The sequence below is a fragment of the Zalophus californianus genome, chromosome 16 (genome assembly GCF_009762305.2).
Source record: "Zalophus californianus isolate mZalCal1 chromosome 16, mZalCal1.pri.v2, whole genome shotgun sequence".
Classification (NCBI taxonomy): domain Eukaryota; kingdom Metazoa; phylum Chordata; class Mammalia; order Carnivora; family Otariidae; genus Zalophus; species Zalophus californianus.
Window position 1 is genome coordinate 23,632,960 of NC_045610.1, and position 12,955 is coordinate 23,645,914.

Genomic DNA, 12,955 nt, shown 5'->3' on the forward strand with positions numbered 1-12,955 from the left:
AGAGAAGAAGAAGAGAAGAAGAAGAGAAGAAGAAGAGAAGAAGAAGAGAAGAAGAAGAGAAGAAGAAGAAAAGAAGAAGAAAAGAAGAAGAAGAAGAAAAGAAGAAGAAAAGAAGGAGGAGGAGGAGGAGGAGGAGGAGGAGAAGGAGAAGGAAGTTAGAAGTTCCGTAGAGACACCAAGCAGGAAGTTAAGATTAAGGCCTGGGAGAGACCCCTTCCCAGGCCCCTCCTGTGATGCCTCCAACAAAGAAATCAATGCACCTCTTGGGGAGATGCAGTAGGATGTAGCCAGGGAGTCACAAAGAACAGCAGCTAGTGGTCCACTAGGACCATGGAACCGGCCTGCCTGGGTGTGCATTGCTGCTCCGCCACTTGGGAGCAGATTCTTTGTTGCTCCATGACCAGTGTTTGCAAAGGGGAGACAGTTTCTGTCCCCTAGGGCTTCTGTGAGGTTTAAGTGAGTTACTGTCCACATAAAGCCTTTAGAACAGTGCCCACCCCATAGTAAGCAATCAGTAATGTTGCTCCTATTATTTTTATTGTTATTGTGAGGAAGGGGGTAGTTCTGTGAGTCACCCCCACCTGCCTGTTGTTTTAGATCATTCTCAAATAGAGGCCAAGATAGAAACTAAAGGGAGACCAGAGCACCTGGCCTATTGCCAGGCCATAACTGTCCCCAGGCAGGTTCTAGTTCAAAGACTAGGACATGGTTAGATCCCGAGCTCTCGTTACGATCCATGGCATTAGTTAGAAGCAAATAAGCCAGGGTTCCGTTCACTTTTTAAGGGCATCATTTTGCCAGACAAACCTCAAACCTGGTCCACAATGGTCTATGATAATAATTTTTACTCCGGAACTCATAGCAGCAGGAAGAGAACTGATAAAACAGTGCAGCCCCCGAAAGGGGCATCCTCCTCCATGTACTTGTCATATGGTCTTTGGAGGACACCATAGAAGGGATTTTTCCCAAAGAGACAAGCAGGGGCCACAGAGGGCAAAGGGGAAAGGGAAACCTTCCGGAGGACGGCACCGGGGAGGACAGATACCTGCTGCCGAGGGAGGATGCCCACGTGACTTCTGCAATTATCCTGTTCTGCCTCCATTACTGTTTCCTGAGTGCATCAGTGGGGATTAAATTTACCAGTTAGCCTCACTGGACCTCATAGGAGCATAGCAGTTCCCCCACATGAGGACCACCAATCACCCAGAGAGCCAGACTATACGACATCCTGGCTTGTCTCTTTAGGGGAAAGAGGTTGACTGTGTTCATAGAGAGAGTGGAGATTTTTGAAGGTATATTTATGGGGAGACAAGCAAGTGTGGATATTGGGCATTTAAAGGGGGATGGGCTGTACTGGTTGGATGTTTGTGCAACGCGGCATCTGCTCACTCTTCTTCTGATAAAGTGACCCCTCTAAATGTGGTTTGATTGGCGTCGTGATCATACCTCCAGGATCTAGGGATGGTTCTTGACTCTCTCCAGCCGATCAGCAGAGCTGATCCCCTGGCTGTGTGAAGAGAGCCAATGACATCGGACACATATGCTGAGTCTGGAAAAAGAAGAGTTCCTCCCCCCCCCCCCGCCCCCATCTCTCTTTAACCTTCCTCTGGATGGCATCTGGTCAAGATGTGAGACGTGCCGTCACTGTGGGGGGTGGGGAGGAGCTGGCCTTGGTGACACTGAATCTAGTCCTCACCCGAATCCATCCTTTTCCATGATGTAAGCCAGTTTGAGGTAGGTTTTCTGTCACTTACAGCATAAGGAGTCCTAACAAGTACACCAGCAGGATTGGTGCTTTTATCTTTTAATGATAAGAGCTGTTATCTGTCAAGAGCTGCACGGTTTACAAAGCATTTGCACAGACAGTTCTCTTGATTTTGTCACCTCTCCCGCGGGGCAGCATCCTCCGTGTACTAGATGGGGAGACTCAGGTGGAGGGGGGCCTACTTTGCCCAAAGACACCCAGCCAGTCATTAGATGAGCTGGAGCTTGAACCTAGGTCTGACTCCAGGGAAAAAAAGTCTCGTGTTGCCCCAGGACTACACAGAAGCCATCACAAAACACAGCACATCAAAAGAGACAGAGACACATACCCAACCCCCCTGATTTCTTCTTAGCCTCAGATTCTCCAGGGCAGTGCCTGGGTTTCAAATCCCAAGCCCCAGCACAGTTGCTTCTGTGGGAGGGGAAGTGACTCCGTTTGAGATATCTCTGGTGCAGTCAAGCGGGAGGTCATTTTCCCTTGTGGTTTCATTGATTTTATGAGGAGGGAGTCTGTGATCGTAGTCAGAAATATTTATGCTTGAAGGAGAGAAACTGAGGGGACTCAGTCGTGTCTGTAGGCCAGTCACTCCCAGGGACCTTCTTAATTTAGCGATTCCTCCCCTCCCGCCCCCTCCCTCTGTCCATCTTCCAGGGCGAGATTGAGCAGCCAACGTACTTACGAGACTGGAGCTCCAGAGCCCACGTGGAGGAGTAAATTACAAGTGAATGCACCTCCAAGATGGGGCAGCCTCCCTCGTCCTGGCTGCACTTCAAAGCTTCCTGAAAAATCCCCAAGTACAGCCAGTCTCAGCAGGGTTCTGTGCAACCCTCTGATGACTCTGTCCGGGTACTGTCCAAGAGGCGCGGGCTCTCACTCGTTTGTGTCGACCCCCCTCTCCTGCAGTTAGCAATGCCCATTGGCAGAGGAAACACTGGGGCGTAGGGAGGCCAGGGTTGTAAACTTCACAGGAGCTGAACCCATCCTCCAGATGTCGGTCTGGGGTTTCATCTACCTGTGCTACAGACCTGAAGGGCCAGGACTGTGTCTTGTCTATTTGGTAAGCCCCATGTCTAGTGCAAATATGGCAATAGCTAGAACCCAGTACCTTTTTGTGGAGAGAATGGATAATTTTGGTGTCCTGGTCTTTTATGCCAAATTCGATTAAAGTCCAGTTTGAATTTCCAATTCACTTAGACCACAGAGAACAGAGAATTTAAGATGCTCATAAACACTGGAGAGTGTCCAAACTGATTCCTTGGTAATTTCTAGGCACCAAAATAAAAACATATGATGTTAGTAAAAATTGCTTTGTAATTTACAAAGCCCTTATTACTGATATTCTGCCGTTAATAGACAACAATCCATGATGAATGGTCTAGCTATGCCCATCTTACAGATGAAGAAATTGACACATGGGGAGTGGGGGGGGGCGGGTAATTTGCCAAAGTCCCGTAGTTAAGTGACAGAGACAGGACTCAAACCCAGGTCTTTTCATTCTGAGTCCAGTATTCTTCCCACCCAAGGGGTGTGTTTTTGTCCCTGTCTTCTGAGGGGTGCTGGAGAGGCTTCTAGATAAGACAGAACCCAGGACAAAGAAATCCCTGACTTTGCCTGAGGCAATGGTGCAGGAAGATGAGAATTGTCTATGCTTCTCCCATTTCCTGAGCACCTGCTCCGTACATACCTGCTTCCCGGGGAGGGCTGCCAGGGGGACTGAAGCTTCCAGCCCCACTCCCTCACACAGACCTCCCCAACAGCCCTGGCTAATGGGTGCTATCAGTTCACCACACAGAAACACTTGAAGCCCTGAGCTCACATATTAAATCTGATGGAGGTTTTCCAAATTTGACAACCCTTAAAAAACTGCCTGACATGTTGAAGAATGAGTTGTGAAGCTGAATAATAAGCTCTCAATAATAAAAACCAAAATTTAATCAGCCATGCTAAGGAAAGACTGAATTATCTTTCTCTTCTGACTATGGTAAATATATTTTTTAAAGATTTTATTCTTTTTTTTAAGATTTTATTTATTTATTTACTTATTTATTTATTTGAGAGAGAACACAAGTAGGGGGAGGGGCAGAGGGAGAAGGAGAAGCAGACTTCCCTCTGAGCGGGGAGCCCGATGTGGGGCTCAATCCCAGGACCCTGAGATCATGACCTGAGCCGAAGGCAGACGCTTCACCAACTGAGCCACCCGGGTGCCCCTAAAGATTTTATTCTTTTTTTTTCTTTTTAAGATTTTATTTATTTATCTGACAGAGAGAGACACAGCGAGGGAGGGAACACAAGCAGGGGGAGTGGGAGAGGGAGAAGCAGACTCCCCACTGAGCAGGGAGCCCAATGCAGGGCTCGATCCCAGGACCCTGGGATCATCACCTGAGCTGAAGGCAGACGCTTAATGACTGAGCCACCCAGGTGCCTGAAGATTTTATTCTTAAGTAATCTCTACACCCAACGTGGGGCTTGAAATCATGACCCCGAGATCCGAGAGTCACACGCTCCACGGACTGAGCCAGCCAGGCGCCCCTGACTGTGGAAAATATTGCAAAATCTTGGTCATGTTGACAAGTGATCAAAAAGTATGCAGTCAAAATGTAAGAAAGAAGGTATTTTAAAGAGGTATGTTTAGGTGATCTTTTAAATTGTCATTTTTCTGAAATTTTGTGATATTTGTGGTATTTATCAGTTTTTAAAATGTGTGGCATTTCTTGTCATTTCTAAATCTAAATAAATGTTCATTTTGTGCCTAACTTACACTTGGAATTTTGCATTCTCCTTTCTTAAAGAGGGCCCTGTCAAGTTGTAAAGGTGTCAGGCCCCATATCATTTGAGTCTGTCCCTGCATGGGTCACTTCGTTTAAATTATAATAACTCTTTGAAAGAATTACTATTGTTATTTTCATTTTACAGATGAAGAAACTAAGGCTTAGAGATGATCATTTTGCCCCAGATCCCAGAAAATGGAAAGGAGCAAAGCCTGGTTTCAAACTCAGATTTAACTCAAAGCCCATGCTCTTCCTCCTATGTTACTATCGGAACCAACCTTTGTGGAAACTCAGTCCCCATCCAGCCACTTAATGCTTTGGGAAACTGTGGTTTTAAAATATGCCCACAAATCCTTTGCTTCTTCTCCCTCCCTAATTCCCCTCCCCTAGAGTGCAGGCTGGACTTAGTGACTTTCTTTCAACAATAGAATATGGAAGAAAGGATGGTGCCTGATCGGGTCTTAAACAGCACTGCGGCTTCCTTCTTACTTTCTCTCTCTCGGATGGCTTCCTGCGGAGGAAGCTAACTATCATGTCAGGAAGACTCTTAAGCAGCCCCATGGAGAGATCCTCATGGTGAGAAACAGGCCTCTAACCAACAGCCACGTGATGAGCTACTTTGGAAGCAGATGCTCCAAGCCCCAGTCAAGCCTTCAGATGACTGCAGTCCATGGAAGGAGCACTGTGGCCTCAGGAATCCAACCTGAAAGCCACATGCCCACAGCCCTGATGGGCCCTTACAGTCACCTACTGGGTGTGGAAACAGGCTGCACTGCATCCTCTGTGACCAGAAATGCAACCTGCATGCGGTGGGCCAATCCCACGAGGTCTGCAGACACCACAAAAATAGCAAAAGACCCTTGATCTGAGGAAAGGGGACATCTACAGGGGCTTTGGGCAGCCCCTCCACATGTCCCCGAGGAACCCCCATGCTGGGCTGCTCCCTTGCGTGGGGACACCCACAGGGCTCTCTAGATGCAGACTTGATGGTGACTTGGGAACACAGAAACTGCCCTGTGGGGTCTGTTGGGGGATCCAGAGCCTGGCCCAAAGTGAGGGACATTATAGGAAGGACGCCAAAACACGCATTTGCAGGCTTGTCCGGCGGCCCTATCTGAAACCGTCTCCTCGGCGCCCTCCCATTTCCTCCTTGTCAACTCAGGCATTCCCAGCAGGGGGCACCTCCCTGCACAGGGTCTTCAGGGCCACACTTGGCAGAGTGAGCAGAGTGGGAATCTCCCCAAAGGAATCTGTTTCCCAGGAGACCACCTCTTCTAATTTCAAACAAGTATTTTTCCTTGTCCATCCAAAAAAAGATCTTCAAATGCTTTTTTGAGCTGACAAGTCTACTTGATTGGCCATTGGCATTCCCAGGATATGGGGGTTTTCAGTGCTAAAACGGGGACAATCCTGGGCAAATGGGAGAGTTGGTCACCTACTGGCATTTAAATAAGTGAGAAGCCAGATAAATCAGGATGATTTTTTAAATAAAAAATGAATGATAATATTTATCACTCACCTTCAAGAGAGTTTATCTTAACAATAAATAAAGCCCTCTGCACTGAATTTCTTCAGGAAAGCCCAGAGTTCTTTCAGTAGGAGCAAGTGGAAGGAAAAAGGAAAAACAGAGTTCTGTTTCCTCTTTGCCTTAAAGTTCAGTTCTATTAAGCAGCACTTGCAAATGATAACTCACCTGAAGAACTGTGCTTTTCTAGAAAGACAAGTAAGGTGAGAGGTTAAGTTGTCCTGTGAATAAACATGCCTACAAGGGAGAAAGCTATTTAATTGAAAATGCTAGCAAGGGTCTTCACAGGGCATCTAATTTTTATAGGCTTGCCCTACAAAATCCACTGTGCAGGAAAAGTAACTTTTTTTTTTTTTTAAGTGCTTAGCCTGATTTCTATCCAGAGTCTCCATTGCATCATGGTGGGAATTCCATCTTAGCCAATTCTGGAGTCCTCAAGGTTGTGTCTGAATTCAGGACTGGGGGGAAATCTAATGTAGCACACAGGTGCAGAGCAAGGGTGGGGGAATCTGCTAATACTACGAGCAAAAACTTACTGAGCACCTGTGTTCTGCCAGACACTAAGTGCTTTATGCATCCTCTCTTTTGATCTCAGATCAGTACTGACCTGCACCATTTTTATCCCCATTTTACACAGGAGGCTCAGAGAAGAGAAGAGACTTACCCAAGTACTAAGAGGCAGAGCTGAGGTTTGAAACATAACAGCCTGGTTCTAGAGGCAGCCCACCTAAGGTCATTCATTTAACAAATATTGATCGATCCCCTCTTACGTGACCCAGGCCCACAGCCTGGAGCAGTGAACTAAGCAGACGGAGACCCCCACCCTCACGGAGTTGCCATCCTGGTCTCTATGCCCCACCACCTCTTTGTGGCAGCCGTGAGACACCCACCTCCCATGCTGGTCCCATGCTGGTCCCCCAGGCAGCCTTTCTCCTTGTTCCCATTCTAGAGGACTCTTCAGGCTCAGGGGCCCTCTTTTGACTTCCACACTCCTTCTAGGGAGATGGACATTCATTACGCTGGCAGAGGGGAACTTTGCAGGGCTAAGACCTCTTCTACCTCCAGCTACTCTCAAACCTCGGGCTGTGCCCAGGGAATAACTCAGCAGGGCCGGGGTAGGCACCTCTGACACGCACACCCACTGTCTGATCCCACAGCTCACTGGGCATTCTGGCCCCAGTGGGGAACAGGGTTTAGTTCTCCATTTCTCAGGGGGGTCTAGCATTCCCCTGCCTCTCTCCTTTCTGCGGGCAGGAAAACCGGCTCTAACTCACCCAGTATGTTTCATGTCCTGAGTGACTTCACAGCTGCAGATTTTTGAGTTTCAAAACCCTAAAGCCTTCTCTGCTCTCTACAGAAAAGCCCTCCACCTGGCTCTGTGGGACTGATTGCAAATGGCAGAGGGGTCAAACAGGGACTACCAGAAATCTCAGGAGAATGAAACCACCAGTCAATGCTGTGCAACATCTGCCTATCATAACTTCTGCAGCGCAGGTCCTGTAAGTCGGTCCTTGTTGTGCATTATTACTGTTCGCGATAGCTCTGCCCTGCACACCTCTTTGTGCCTCAGTTTACTCACCTGTAAAGTAGGAATAAAAGTAGTACCACTTCACTGATGGCTGGGAAGAGTGAAATGAGTTAAAAGGTTTCCAAGTGCTCAGAATGGTTTCTGGCAAAGAGTAAGCGCTGTGTAAAATGTTAGCCATAATTATTATTGTCATAATTCTTTGTCACGTTTGTCTTTCCCTTTACACACATTATAGGGTGAGGACATATTTTATTTATTTACTTATTTTTAAAGATTTTATTTATTTAATTGACAGAGAGAGAGACACAGCGAGAGAGGGAACACAAGCAGGGGGAGTGGGAGAGGGAGAAGCAGGCTTCCCGCAGAGCCGGGAGCCCAATGCGGGGCTCGATCCCAGGACCCTGGGATCATGACCTGAGCCAAAGGCAGATGCTTAACGACTGAGCCACCCAGGCGCCCCAGTATATGCTGAATTTTAACTGAATGAACAAAGGCGGTGTTTTGTGCTCTCTTAAAAAATCGGATTTGATGTGGTGAAGTCACTTGACTTCTCCCTGCCCTCCACCATCCCGTGTAGGAGATTCTGTTTCTTAGAGTGTCAGAGCTAGAAAAGACCCAGGAGATCCTGTGGTCTAAGCTCAGTTTACAGAGAAGGGTTCTGAGCCCCAGGAAGGGGAAGGGAAGGGCCTGTCATCACTCAGTTAGTAGCAAAGGAAGGATTTATCATCCAGCAGACAGGAAGAGTTTAATCACATGTTGTGTATGGCCATTCTCCGAGAAATAGAGCTCATCCCTCCCTTGTACTCATTACTCACTGACAACACCTGCCAGACGCTCACCCTAGTATAGGCCTCAGGGGCGCATGGCTGGCTCAATCGGTAGAGCATGCGACTCTTGATCTTGGAGTCATGAGTTCGAGCCCCACGTTGGGTGTGGAGCCTGCTTTAGAAAAATAAAATATTAAAAAAAAAAAAGAGTGCAGGCCTCGGTGCTACACTGGTCAGGGTTCAAATCGAGAAGCATCATTTGGCGGTCATGTGCTCTTAGATATATTAAGCCTCACTTTCCTTGGTTTCTAATGGGGATAATAATAGAGAGTCTGCAGGAGTTCTGTGAGGATGAGATGAGCTAATGTATTCATGTCTCTAGCCCATCAGAGAAATGCTTGTTTCCTCCCTGTCTTCCCCACCCCCTGTTCTGATAGCAAACCAGAGAAATGGAAGACAGGACCCTTATTCCCGGAGGCTATCATCAAAACTATCACTGTATATCTTTCCAAGAATGAAGACACTGGGGGAGAGAGGAGCTGAAGGGAACGTCCGTGCAGGTGGGAGGTTCATAGGGGATGTTTGATGGAAGAGGCAATCCTACTTTTGAAAGAGATAAATAGGGTAGATTGCCAGAGGGCAGCACAAAGCTTTTCCGGTGTTTTTTTCTGAGAGACCACCTGAATAAAGTAGCCCTCCCTCCCTCTCTCCTGCTTACCCAGCTTTGTTTATCCATGGCACTTACACCGCCAACTCATTCGTTCGTCTTTCTGTAATTGTCTGCATTCCCAACTGGAAGGTATGCTCCAGGAGAACAGAGCCTTTGTCTGCTTTGTGTTCGGCACTCCTGTTCCTAGAACAATGTCTAGCACATAATAGTTGTTCGGAAAATACTTGAATGAATAAGGAGTGACCAGTCGCAAAGGTGGGAACCGAACTATCTTGGGAAGAAAGGAATGATCGGACTGGAAAGAGTCTATGTTTAAACGATTGAGAAATACCGTGGATGGCGGTAAAGTACTCAGGGCTGAGATGTGATCACTTCCCAAGGCCGAAGGTGGCCTGTGTTGTGGAGCTGCTTGGAGTAGCTTCGCTCTCTAGAAGGCCCACATTCCTGACCTTTGGCCAGCTCCTCTCACTCTCGTCCCAGCTGGTGAGCCTAGAGAGATAACCTCCCCCCACCCAAGACTTCAGGTGCCTTTAGGTCAGCCCTTTACACAGGGGTCATCTGTAGTCCCTGCATTTGACTTTGTGGAGTGTTGGCCTAGTGAGACCAAAGTGTTGGCAAGACCGGGCGCTCAGAACCCACAAAGAGCATAACTGAATCACCAAGCATCTTGTTTGTGTTGGCGGGGGGAGGGAGTGGTGAGATAAACTCTAGGAGCCTTAACCCATAAAACTGTCTGCAGTATTGAAAACACGCTTCATAAAAACTCCCCGGTGACCAGGAATGTACCCTTCTAACATGGGATGTGACTGAAAACATCTCGAAAACCTGAATGACCGCCCGTCGCCTAGGTTTGCTGGTGTACGGTAGGGGGCGCAGTTGCTGCAAACGACGGTAGTTAAACATTGACTCCCTTATAACCTGATGACCAGCTCACTGTGTTTACAGCTTTGCACAGACACTCGGCCCTCCTAACGCTGAATAGTTAACAGGTGTGCCAGCAGAAGAACGTGGCTTACTCCAACAGTTTGAAGGATAACATTTTTCCTGGTTGGCATCCTATGTCCGTAACAAGTTCTCTTTTTACAAAAACGTTTTCATCTTTATCAGTTCTCACCACGTTAAGACTAGCTTTCCTCCTAAAGAGCGTATTTAGCCCCAGGATCCTTCGAGAATCCCTGCATTAGAAGAACGCCCAGCTGTCCGAAATGAGGGAGCCCAAGTCCCGCCCACTGGCTTGAAGAAAATCTGGACAATACTTCTGGATCAAGCCCAGTCCTCCCAAGAACTGACCTTATTAGGGCTGCAAGGAAAGTTGCTTGAGAAACTGCTCCTGGCTGCCCCTTGAAGTGATCCACAGTCACTGGAAGAAGGAAGCCGCACCCTGGGGAAATCCCAAAAAGGGGGCATGAAAGTTTCCGAATGTCAGCTGTGGTAGGGACGGTCACCCTGTTTAGGGACTGGGCAGCAGATTTGCATTTCTATGAGCTCAGAGCTTACACAATAAAGAATGAACAAAGGGTGCCCTCCTTACCTCCAACCCTTCACCCTCTCCTAAGCAACAAGCCCCCAAGGCTGGCTCAGCTTCACCAGATCCTGCTTGGATGGCCTTGGGATGCCCAAGTCGCCACATGAATCAGGAAAGTACCAAGACTGTTGGGGACATGCAGATATTTTGCTCTTTTCTGGAGTCTTGGACCTCCCTGTTCCCAACAAGCTTTTGCCTGGTTCTTCTAGCAAAGGAGGGCAGTGAACTCCCAAGAAGTTCTGGTGCTCCTCATGGCTCAAGGACTTTTAGACCTCGCGTCCGGGCCACCTTGGTGTCTTAGGACCAAGCAAAGGAAGCAGCCAGGAGGTCCCTTCTGGCCCCTTACCTCCCTCTCCCTCCCTCCACACGACTCCAGAGGACGGAGGTGCCAGAGAGAGGCTGGGGAACAAAGGTGGCTTTCACCCAGAGCCAGCTGAAAAGGGACAACCGTGGCAGGGTCTGCAGCCCTGAAGCAGGGTGCCGTCCTGTGACTCTGAGCTCAAAAATGTGTGAAATTTCTTTTTGCTGGGTATTCTACATCAAGCGGAACCTGTTCTCAGAGAAACATTCCATTTCACAGACCCTAATGGCTTTCCTCTGTGCTGATGCATTAATGAGGCTCCGGCTCGTTCTAATCAGAAGGAAGCCATGCAGATAATTGCCTGAATTTTTAATTCAGGGTTATGATAGGGGAATCAAAGTCACACTGCAGTTGCTGAGGCTGCCTCTAGTTCCGGGCCATTGACTTTTGCAATTTTCTTTGATTTCCCCCCTCCGTCTCTTTCTCCCTGCCCCCACTTTCTCTCTCTCTCTCTGAGGCTTGGTGGAGACTGACAGTTTCGGGGTGGGGCAGGGTGGAGGAATAGGGACAGCCCTTGGGGTCTCCTGTACAGTCTCTCTTCCACCTCCTTCACTTTTTAAATCCCCACCCCCACCCCATGAAAGAGTGGAGGATGCGGCCTGCCCCTGTCACCCCAGGGCTGGTTCTGGGAGAGCCCTCTGCAACCAGCCTCCCCACTCAGGGTCTCCATGCCCGTAAGCAAAAGACAGGAAATTTGCCCCAGGAGAGGATCTCCCTTGGCAATTTACTTCTCATTTCATTTCAGTTCTCTGGGGCAGGGAGGAGAAATGGAAAGGCAAAAGGGGAAGAAAGCAGGTGACCAGGGCAGCTCAGTGTCTTCTAATCCCTGCCAAGGTGATTTGCTCTAGATTGATGCTGGGACCAAGGGCAAGAACCTGGAGGAATCCAAGCCTGGGGTTTTTTCCTGAATTACCTTATCCCCCTGACCTAACAATCACTGAGTGCTAGAATTTCAAAGAACTGACAGAACTCTGAGAATTTACAGGCAGTGGAAAGAGGTGAATTCAAACTGGTTGTATTATACGCCACCAACCAGATGAACAAGAACCCAGAGGCTAGGACAGATGGAGGCCCCCTGACATTGGCCAGTTTTTCCAGTCTCCTGGACCTGGGAGCGCCAGAGAATTTGCCAGGGTGAGAGTCAGCCTTTCTGGCCCACCTCCAACCAGGCAAGCTGGCTTTTCCAGGAGAGCGACCGTCCCTACAAGGGGAGGCTCTTCTCCCAGCACCTCTCATGCTGTCAACCGCCAAGACTAGAGGCACGGGTTCACACTTTAAACCAGTAGTAGTAGTCCAGGCTGGGCAGCTGGATCGCTGGACACCCGTCCCATGGCCTCGAAGAGCAGAATCTATTTCCACACCTCGGATACTATGGGGGGTCAGGATGCCTACTTTCGGGAGAAAGAGAAGGTCCTCGCGCCATGATTGAGCATCTTCTAGCCACAAAAGACTTGACGCCCCCATTCCACTTCATCCTGCCCTGTGCCTTGTGAGGAAAAGGTGGGACTGCCTCTGCTTTACAGAGCAGGAAAAATCAGGTTCGCTGGAGAGAAACAGAAATTGTGCCCCCCGTCTGCACCTCACCTTCCAGTGGGAGCATTCTTCTGTAGGATTCCAAAGTGCCTTTAGAGATGCGTTCTCTGGGCTTGGTGATGCTATTGCCAAGGCAGTCTTTCCAACCACTGGCTGCAGCTTTCCGAAATTCTGAGGAGCTATGCCAGGCACTGAGGTCACGGAGATGAAAGACCGAGTCCTGCCCTCCTGGAGATCACAGTTTATGGGGTAGATGGATGAGTAAAGAATTTCTATGCCGCATAGGGCAGAGGCAGAGGGAATTAGAGTATCTTATGAACACTAAAAGGGAATCCTGAAATCAAGCTAATAAGATGATGGCGAAACTCCAACAAAATTGAGAGAAAAAGCACGAGCCCTTTTTCCTGAGCCCCAAATGTAGATCCGTTCAGAGACAAAAGACCCCATCCTAAACTTTGGTCCCTTTCCATCTTAAGAACCATCTTTCTCTTAGCGCCCTGGAGAGCCAGGTCC

The 12,955-nt window shown here is 48.5% G+C and overlaps 1 long non-coding RNA gene across 2 annotated transcripts; it reads right to left on the bottom strand.

Annotated features, from left to right (window-relative positions):
* Nucleotides 1–2,436: 2,436 nt before the first annotated feature.
* On the bottom strand, nucleotides 2,437–12,628 carry LOC113908058. 2 transcript variants are annotated; one of them, XR_003515350.2, is made up of 4 exons: nucleotides 12,494–12,628; nucleotides 10,314–10,404; nucleotides 2,871–3,030; nucleotides 2,437–2,544 (listed from the first exon to the last, which is right to left on the bottom strand). It is a non-coding gene; the product is annotated as an uncharacterized LOC113908058 (long non-coding RNA). The 2 variants fall into 2 exon arrangements; XR_003515349.2 differs by lacking the exon at nucleotides 12,494–12,628 and having other exon boundaries at nucleotides 10,314–10,440.
* Nucleotides 12,629–12,955: the final 327 nt, after the last annotated feature.